This window comes from Mauremys mutica, chromosome 1 (assembly GCF_020497125.1).
Source record: "Mauremys mutica isolate MM-2020 ecotype Southern chromosome 1, ASM2049712v1, whole genome shotgun sequence".
NCBI classification, from domain to species: Eukaryota; Metazoa; Chordata; order Testudines; family Geoemydidae; genus Mauremys; species Mauremys mutica.
Window position 1 is genome coordinate 29,670,545 of NC_059072.1, and position 10,461 is coordinate 29,681,005.

At 45.8% G+C, this 10,461-nt stretch overlaps 1 long non-coding RNA gene across 1 annotated transcript; it reads left to right on the top strand.

Annotated features, from left to right (window-relative positions):
- Positions 1-1,197: 1,197 nt before the first annotated feature.
- Positions 1,198-10,110, top strand: LOC123364887. The gene is made up of 3 exons (XR_006577329.1): positions 1,198-1,352; positions 8,118-8,327; positions 9,489-10,110. It is a non-coding gene; the product is annotated as an uncharacterized LOC123364887 (long non-coding RNA).
- The last annotated feature ends 351 nt before the right edge of the window (positions 10,111-10,461 follow it).

Genomic DNA, 10,461 nt, shown 5'->3' on the forward strand with positions numbered 1-10,461 from the left:
CTTCTCTCTATCCTTTCCTTTCTGCTTTGCAGGTTCTGATGCCTAGAACAGCCTTCTTGTACTTTTCCACCTCATCGGCTCTCTGGCCCAGACCCTTCCTCACTTCAGGGCAGCTTTGTCCCACTCCAGCAGGGCAAAGCTGTTCTAAAGGTGGCAGATCTGCGAACTTCTCTTTTGAAAGGGAAAACTGGGATGGCATAAAGCTGCCATACTGGCCCCTACATAGCCCCCATCCCAGCTGCCAGTGCAAGACCCATGTATTTCCCATGCCAAAAGGGCAGGGCTGGGCTGCGGCACTGTTCCGTTTGGCAAAACTCCAGTTCATTTCCATGATCAGAAGTGGCATGAAGGTGGCTTAATGCCATCCTGTCTTATATCCTCCTGTACAGTGTTATGGAACACAGTTAGTATGAAAGACACAATGCACCATAACATTATATTGTGTTGGAGGGGGACAAACCCAACAGCTGGATCTGAACATTCCGGCACTTTGGAGGAATTCTGCATCCAAACCTGAATTCTAGGTTTGAGCCCTTTCTTTATGCTAGGGGTTGGGCCCACCTCTGAGGTACAGAATACTCCTACTACTTCAGCTTTGCCATGTTTATGAACTGATGGGCCCAGCTCTGCCGGTAGATATGCACGCATGTGTCCCATTGACTTCAAAAGAAGCTGCATGGGTATATCTAAGGGAGATTGTGTATCTCTGTGATCACTCAATACTGTATTACAAAGTAATGGACTATGTGGCTTCCAGCTGGATTCTAATTCTCCTCTCACTTGCACTGGTGTAAATCAAAAGTTCACTCACTGAAGTCAGTTTAAAATTGATGTGAAAGGAGAATTAGACCATCAGTGTATTATCTCGGTATCCTTCCAGCCCAGGGATATAGCTGAGGTGGCTTTACCTTCTCTATAGCCTCACCAATTCCCAGGGGCTAGACAACCCCTCCTAGTAACTCCCACACTTGTGACTCACTAATGCTGCTCACTCACTAAGATCAAGAGTGACTGAAAATCAGAGGAAAACTTTCCATGCAGCCGCTACCCCATCTCCGTGTTAATATGTTAACTATAATTAGCTTTTGCATGGGTTTATGTAGGCGTGTAACACAATGAAGGTAAAGTTCACATTTTAGAGTTTTACATTTATTGATCCTGCTTGAGGAGAGATAATAATTAACGTTAGTTCTCTAGTAAACCCAAGGAAGTATCACTATAGCCCAGCTTGGAAGAGCTGTAATAGTCATTACTTTTGCGGCCCTTCCTGTTTATTGCCAGTAGGAACAGAATGTCTGGTATCGATGTCGGGATCATCTTGAAGTTCTGGAGAAAGAAAAACAACTGAAAAGGTACATTGGATGGGAATGGCATGTGGGGTGATATCCATTGGTTAAATTATGTCTGTATTTTAAAACCAGGAATAAGCTTAGCTCATAACCTTAGATTTCTTTCTGATTCCTCTCTTCCCTCTCTTCCCTGCTCACACACACATTTTTCCATTTCTTTCTCTATGACATTTCTAAACCCAGACCCTGCTTCATTCTATGGATTTCTCTTGCTTGATCTACTGTGACCTCCTCCTGCTTGGGCAACCTGACTCCCCTTTCTTCAGCCCATTCAACATACAGCACCTAAAACAAGCTTCCCCTGTTTCTCCTCGGACACATCACTCTGCTCTCCTCAGCTCTCTGTTCCACACAAATTTCAAACTCTCTGTCCTTACTTTTAAGGCTCCTCACAGCTCTGCGCCTGCCCACATCTCCTCCCTCATCACCTGGTCCCTGCACTTTGACTGCTGTGTTGCCCCCTTTGTCTCCTCTTCTTGCTTTCGCTTTCATGACTTTTTCATTCTCCTCCTTACACCTGGAAGTGCGTCTCTTTTCCTGGGTGCCAAGCATCCTCACTCCCACTTCCATCCCTGCTCAGACCCCTCTTTCTCACACAGACTTCCCTTCCGGTGCTTCCTACCCTTCCCTCTTGTCCTACCTAAGACTGTCTTGAAGTATCAGAACTTACCGTATTTGTTCACTATGTAGGGTGACCATATTTCCCTATGCTGAATACAGGATGCTTGGTAAAATTACTCGTATTCAAGCAAGTTCAACTGCAATCAATCAGAACTATGCACTACAAACGTTCAAATTCACATCAAGTTGACTAAGCCTCTGTTAAAAAGAAATACTGCATAGTTGGATTCTTTTTATTTACCTTCTTATCTTTAAGGCTTTAGGTTCACATGGGGAAAGGTGACACACACATACTCCCCTACACCTCTCTCACAGAGAAGGGATGACCGACCCACCCGACCTCCCTGCCTGGCTCTCTCCTCCCTCCATGCAGGGGCAGATTAGGGTTTTGTGGGGCAGAGAAGGCTGCTGTGGAGCCTACAGGGTCAGGGCCCAAACAGGCTGCAAATCACTTCCTCCCTGCCACTCCAGAGCTTAGCTGAGGGGTGGAGAGGCTTCCCCATGCCAGCGAGGGCTTTGGCACATGCAGGCTCGGCTCCTCCTGGCCAGCAGCCTGAGCTGGAGGGTCTTGGGCTTTCCTGGCATGCCGGCCCAGTCAGAGGCAGTGGGGGAAGGAAGGAGCCTGCTGGCCAGGCTGTTGGTGAACTGAGCACTCCAACTGGGGCTGATTTTCCACACAGCACTGAGAGTGGGATGCGCCCTGCCAGGTGGGATATAGAGGAGCAGTGGGGCTGGGTGTGTGTGTGAAGGGGCAAATCAGGGAGAGGACAGCGAGATGGGAAGCATGTAAAGGGCTAATGGGAGGGCTGCAGAGGTGACACATAACCAGCCACCACCTGGCATCTGCCCGGACTCACCAGTTGCTGCAGCTCGCAGCAGCGGGCAGCCAGCACCATCCAGAAACGGGATGGGAGGGAGCAGAGCCCTGCTGGCCAAGAGCCAGCACACAGCGGAGGCTGCGCTTATGAACCAGCAGGGGGAGTAGCCGGCCCTGCGTGCTGCAGTTCTGCCCCTCCACCAGCCTTGCACACCCACCCCATCATCAGCTACTGGACCCCCCACCACTGGTGGGCGAGCAGGGATCTGGCCAGCAGCAGGACCCACCAGTCCTGATGGGGGGGTGGGGTGGAGACAGAAAATATAGGACAATTTGCCCATTTTAAAGAAAAAGTCAGAACACCTGCAGTAGGGCTAAGATACGGGACTGTCCCTTTAAAAATGGGATGTCTGGTCACCCTCTCACTATGTAATGCTAATCTCATTATTTTTATTTGTTTTAACCCCTGTTTCTTCCTTCTCTTTCTTTGTCCCTTCATAGTCTTATTACATGCACAAGGACACTTTGATGATACCCTGACCTTAATTAAGTGTTATCTATAGATCATTCTGGATATTCGATAAACAAAAATAGCCTTATTAGTACATTTGTTAATGCCCTTAGTATTCACTATGTTATATAAATACCTTAGATTTATACCCCTATGAGTGCCATAAGGCTATAGGTACTTACTTAAGGCTTGATCCTACAAGTGTTTGAGTGGCCTCAACTCCTGTTGAAGTCAATGGGAATTAAGGGTGATTACAATCCTTCAGGGAGGTGCTTTGTGGCTTGCCTGATTAGAGGTATAGGCTCTGGCACAATAAGCATTACTGTTCCCAGGAAGCCTCAAATCTGTCTCCAGTTAAATAGGTTTAATTCTGGAGTAAATCTACTGACTTCGGTGTTAACATTACACAGTTGTAAATCCAGAGTAAATCCATTGACTTTGATGGATTTATAACTGGGAGCGTGCAGTGCTGGATTGCTATTGGTTAGTGGGCAAATATTTTGGAGGTGGAAAATCCACAGTAGGGGCCATTGTCATCCAAGTGTCTCCTGCTACATAGAACTCCAACTCTCTCTTATGTACAGGACATCATGGATGGCTTGGCAGCAATGGGGTTCCCAAGCTGAGTTAAGGCAATAGGTGGCACTCAGATCCCTATTCTGGAATCAGTCCCTCTTGCTGCTGAGTGCATCAACAGGAAGGGATACTTTTCCATGGCTGTACAAGTGCTAGTGGATCACCAAGGATGCTTCACTGATATCAATGTGGGCTTGTCAGGGAAGGTGCATGGTGCTCACACCTTCCAGAACAGAAGACTATTAAAAAAGCAGGGACATTCTTCCCCAACTAGCAGATTATCACTGGCAATATTGAAATGCCAATAGTGATCCTAGGGGATCCATACTACCCCTTACTTCCCTGGCTCAGGTAGCCATACACTGGTATCATCAAGGAAAGATTCAACTACTAGCTCAGAAGGTGCAGAATGATTGCTGAATATGCTTTTGGTAGATTGAAAGGACACTGGTGGTGTTTACTCACTAGATTGGATCTCCTCAAGAAAAATACTCCGCGGGTTATAGCTGCATGTGTACTGCGAATATCTGTGAGGAAAAGGAGAAAAATTTCCCACCCAGGGAGCCAGGTGGACTGACAGTTTGCTGACTTTGAATAGCCAGACACAAGGGTTATTAGAAGAGCGAACCGTGGAGCTGTGTGGCTGATGGAGGCCTTAAAAGAACATCTTAACAGTCAGCCAAAGGAGCGTTGTCTCGTGCTTATATGAAATAGGGTCTCACATGTGAGATTAAATATGGGTGGCTCCGTGCCTCTCTCTCACTATATATTTTGTGGTGCTTGGTGCAAACTAATAAAAGATGGTCTCATTTTCCAGAAGTAGAACTTTATTGTGTGCACAGAAACAGGCAACTACATTAAAGTGCAAACAAACACACAAGGTTAGAAAACTTTTATCGACACTGTAACAGGGTGAGCCATGTTTTATAATGCCAAGTACAAATGGAAATAACCAGTAAACATTTATGTCCGTATAGCTAAAACCTACAATAATGTAGGATGTGGCTACATATACACTGACCTGTCGTTTTCACAGGTCAGAGTACGTGTAGCTATTGTTCTCCTTGTTGTCCGGCATGGAATGGTACCAGTAATGATTTACACCAGGAGTTCTCAACCTTTTCTTTCTGAGGATACCCCTACATGCTATTAAAAACTCCATGGCCCACCTGTGCCACAATAACTGATTTTCTGCATGCAAAAGCCAGGGCCGGTGTTAGAGAGAACAAATGGAGCAATTGCCTGTGGCCCCATGCCACAGGAGCCCCCACAAAGTTACATTGCTCAGGCTTTGGCTTCAGTGCCAGATGGTGGGGCTGAGGGCCCTGGGCTGCAGTCCCATGCAGTGGCAGGCCTAGAATCAGAGCTTAGGGTCAGAACTGGAGCCATAGGCTAAATACCAGAACCAGGAGTCAGAGCCCAGTGTCAGAACCAGAGTCAGATGCCAGAGCCAATGGTCAGAGGTCAGGAATTGGAGCTGGGAGTCAGAACTGGGTTACCTGGAGTAAGGCAAGGCAGGGGCAAGCCTGGGGTGAAGGCAGAAGTGGTACTGGGTCCAAGATAGGAGCAGGCTTGGGAATAAGGCAGGAGCAGGGGCTATCACAGCAAATTCTTTGAACAACCCCTGAACTGCTGCTGCTACTGGGCTTAAGAGCTGGTTTGCTGACTCTTCCAACCAGTCAGGTGGCGTAGCCAGTCAGATAGACAACTACTGGCCAGGTGCACTTGTTAGTTTGCCCGGAGACTGACTAGCTCTGCTGCAAGCCCTTATTCCTAACAGTACTACTGCCCCCACCCCCCCGAGGGCACCTCCAAGGGACCTTCTCAGGGTATTTCTAATGGAACTGTCATAATAGGTCCAGGGTGTGGATGAGCTCTACCAGTTCCCAAGACTACTCGTCTAGACAGTAGCCTTCCTAGTCCACTAGGTACTGGAGCCTTCCCCTAATTCGTTAACAGTCTCGGAATTGGTGGACCAAGTGCTCCTCTGGTCTGTGGACTGTTATGGGTGGGAGTGGCAGGTTGGAGAGGCTTGGGCATGGGGTCTTGGTGTAGGCTTTAAAAGTGAGATGTGAAAGATGGAATGGATCTACAAGGACTTGGGCATCTGTAACCTGAAGGCCACGGGGTTCACATGTTCTATAAATTTGAAAGGGCCCAGGTACTGGTAGTTTAGTTTGGCAGATTTGTGGCTCAGTTTAAGGTGTAATCAGAATCAGAATGAGCTCTTCCCTGACATCTGGTGGCGAGCTGTGGATAAGGACTTCAGGGGCTGATCTCATTTGCATGGGCGCACCCACCCTGCCTAGCATGATGGACTGCTTGCCCAAATGTTTACTTTGGCTGCTGTGGGATCCCCAGTCTCTTCGTTATTGGGGCAGGAGTAATAAAGCATTGTTATCCTGGTTATGTGAATCCAGGACATTAGAACTGTACTTGGCATTTTATGATGCCCATTACTTCAGTGGATATGGAGAATAATTGATCACCATCCTCTTTATAACATCACTTAACATATTTGAAGACTAGTATCAGGTCCACCCTTCTTTCCTTAAGACTAAACATGGCCAGTTTTTTAAACTTTTCTTCATAGGTCAGATTTCCTAAATCTTTTATCATTTTTGTTCTCTCCTCTGGACTCTCTCCAATTTGTTCACATCTCTTTTAAATTGTGGTGCCCAGCTGAGGCCTCACCAATGCAGAGTAGGATGAGACAATTACCTCCTGTGTCTTAAATACAACACCTGCTAATATACCCCAGGAAGATATTAGCTTATTGTATCACACTATTGAATCATTTTCAGTTTGTGATCCACTAGAACCCCCCAATCCTTTTCAGCAGTACTACCACCAAGAAATTTATTTCCCATTTTGTAGTTGTGCATTTGATTTTTCTTTCCTAAGTGAAGTACTTTGCACTTATCTATATTGAATTTCATCTTGTTGAATTCAGACCAGTTTTCCAATTTGTCAAGGTCATTTTTAATTTGAATCCTGTCCTCTAAAGTGTTAGCAACCCGTCCAAGCTTAGTGTCATCTTCAGATTTTATATGCATATTCTTCACTCCATTTTCCAACTCAATGAAAATATTGACTAGTACCAAACACAGGAGTGACTCCTGTGGGCCCCCACTAAATACGCCCTCACAGTTTGAAGTGAAACATTGATAACTACTCTTTGAGTATGGTCTGTCCACCAGTTGTGCACCCACCTTATAGTCATTTCATCTAGGCTGGATTTCCTTTGTTTGCTTATGAGAATGTCATGTGGAACTGTGTCAAAAGCCTTATTAAAATCAAGATATATCACATCTACTGCTTCCTCCCTATCCATGAGGCCAGTAACCCTGTCAAAGAAGAAAATTAGGCTGGTTTGGCATGATTTGTTCTTGACAAATCCATGCTGCATATTCCTTATAACCGTATTATCCTTCTTCCAGATGCTTAATTGATTGTTTACTTTGTTCCACTATCTTTCCAGGTATCAAAGTTAAGCTGATTGGTCTATAATTCACTGGCTCCTCTTTGTTCTTCTTTCTAAAGACAGATACTATGTTTGCCATTCTCCAGTTCTCTAGTTCCTCACCAGTCCTCCATGAGTTATTGGAGATAATTGCTAACAGTTCTGAGATTGCTTCATTTAATTCCTTAAGTGCCCTAGGGTGAATTTCATCAGGCCCTAGTGACTTGAATATATCTAGCTTTTCTAAATATTCTTTAACCTGTTATTTCCTTATTTTGGCTTGTGTTCCTTCCCACTTGTTGTTAATATTGATTGTGTTGAGTATCTTGTCACCATTAACCATTTTAGTGAAGACAGAAGCAAAATGGGCATTTTAAGTGAGGTGAAACTTGGGTGTACGCAGGACAAATCAGACTCCTGAAAAGGGTACAGTAGTCTGGAAAGGTTGAAAGTTGCTGCTCTAAAGTGCCTGTAATTCAGGTTTGGAGATGGAATAAATGCACCCAAAGGGAACGTTGTGGGACAGCTGCTGTAGGACGGTTAGGGTCAACACACATAATACAGTGTCTACACTTGCACTGCATCAACTTTAGTAGGGTGACCATGGCTCTTGATCGCTCAGGGGGCTGGTGTATTGTGTTGCTATAATGGGTCACTTACGTCCACAGGAGACAAACTTTGATGTAAACAAATGCACAATTTGGTTAAACTAACTTTTAATGTAGACCAGGCCTTAGTTTTTGAGAGGAAACTTCACCTTAATTACCTTGTTTTCCACAGTACCATAATAATTGCTCCTGGGGAAATTCCATTGCATGGACGCAGACTTCACCACCACTGCATGCATGCAAAATTCATCACCCCCACAGATTTCGTTGCTTTCCCGCAGAAAATGACCAAGAAGCAAAGGGAAGCTGCAAGAGCAGTCATGCACTCCTCTCCAGCAGCGTGGGCATGTTATTTCAGGCACCCGGAACAGCTAGTGGAGAGGTAAATTGTCTGGCGGGGGAGAGGGGAGTGGGCTGGGGATGCCCTGGCCAGTGGCTTCTGCCCTGCACTAGGTTCAGCTGGGGAGGACGAGACTTGCTCTTTCCCTGCAAGGAGCAGCCAGGGCTGAGTCGGACACCCCCCCAGAAACCACCTCTGCTCTGCACACACACACCCTGCTGCTTTCTGCACCCATCGCTCCTCAGCCTGGAGGGAAGGGTCACTATACGAGAAGCTGCTCCCCTCTATGCCCAACCTCAATGCACCCAGACCACCCCACACCCAGACCCCTAACCGGAACTCATACCCCCCTGTACCTTGAACCCCCTCTCACTGAGTCCCTGCACCTGAACCCCACCCCATCAAGTCTCACCTCCTGCATCCAGAACCCCCGCTGCACCCAGACTGCTCCTGCTGAGCCCCATCTCCCAGACTGCCCCTGCTGAGCCCCAACCACCTTCACCTGGACCCCTCTGCAGAGTACCATCCCCCCCGCACCTGGAACCTCCCAATGAGCCTCTGTGCATCCAGATCTCCCATGCACCTGCCCCCGCCCCGCTGAGCTGCCCACACCCAGATTGCCCCACAGAGAACCCTCTCACTCCACACCTGGATCCCCCACACTAAGCCCGTCCACACTTGGATCCTGTTAGGCTGAGCCTGCTTGCCCCACACCTGGATTGGGGGCCAGGAGTGGACATGTGTGTGAGACTCTGTCCCTTTTGCTTACTGTATTGGTGCACCTGGCATTGGCGCACCCCATGGTGTGTCTGGGGCCAACCCAGCCCTTGTGCTGTGTCAGGGTTGGGTGCATCCTCTTCACCAAGTCCTTGTCCCGGGAGGGGAGGGCAGGGTGATCTCCCAGCTCCATGCAGCCAGTGGCCTGTGCTCCCCACTGCCATGCTGGAGCCTCCACATTGTTAATATTACAGTATTAAAAGGTGACCTAAGACAAAGACAACATACTTTATTTATTATAACCATTATCATTGAGAAAACTCAAAGCTGGATGATAATATTATCTGCTAGTGAGAACTTTGAACATCATAAAAAATGGATGGTCTAACACTGGGAGTTGTGACTTCAAAGCATGTCTATCTCAGCACTTAAAATGAGACAGATTCTGGGTCTAAATGTTCTTTCTCTCTTCTTTTTTCATCACAGAATTTCTAGCTAAGGTTGTGGAAAGACGATTATCACAGCATATGACCTGAAGATCGGTGTTACCTTTCCATGAGCAGAGAGGATGCCACCTTCTTTGAACTGACAACCAGGCTTTGGAAGCACAGATCAAGTAATGCATAGGTGAGAGCTTGCTGACATTTTTTCATCTAAACATTTTTTGGACCAAAAATTGGCTTTTTTGACCAAAGTGAAAATTTGTGTAGGAAATTTTCATTTTGGTGGAGATTTTCCAGAATTTTTGACAAAAAATAAAAACAAAAACCACCACAACAACCTGAAAATAAAAACTTCTGAATACATTTTTTTGGTTTTCAACACAAATTTTGTACTAAAACCAAAGCTTTTTCTATCAGTTTTTTTTTGAAAACCAAAAATATTTCAATTTTGGTTTAGGTATAAAATTGAGAAACAAAACATTAATGGGAAATTTAAAACACTTTTTTTTTTCAAAATTTACTGTGAAAAATACTTGGCATTTTTTGGACCAGCTCTGGTATATCATATATGCACATTAAGCATTTTTAAGTGGACTATGAGAAACATGAGTAAATAAAATAAAATTTCAGTTGTATTTAATCCAACCCTCTGTGTATTTAATATAATTATTCAAATTATAACAACTACAAAAAATGTGTTCCTTGTTGGGTCAGCTTTCTTCTCTTCTGATTCAGGTAGCGAGGAGATGAGGTGAGGATGCACAGCATTGCTTAAATCAAGTTTCCCCATTTTCCAGCCAATGTGATCTTCAATTTCCTTGTCACAACCTGACTGTGTGGTCACCAGTCCTCTGTGAATGGACTCAGTTGTTGCGTCCCATGTGCTTCTAAGCTCACTGGTCCGGGTAAAGTCTAATCACTCTTTCTAGCTTTGAGTCCCTAGGGCAGGGATGGACAAACTTTTTGGCCTGAGGGCCACATCTGGGTATGGAAATTATATAGTGGGCCATGAATGC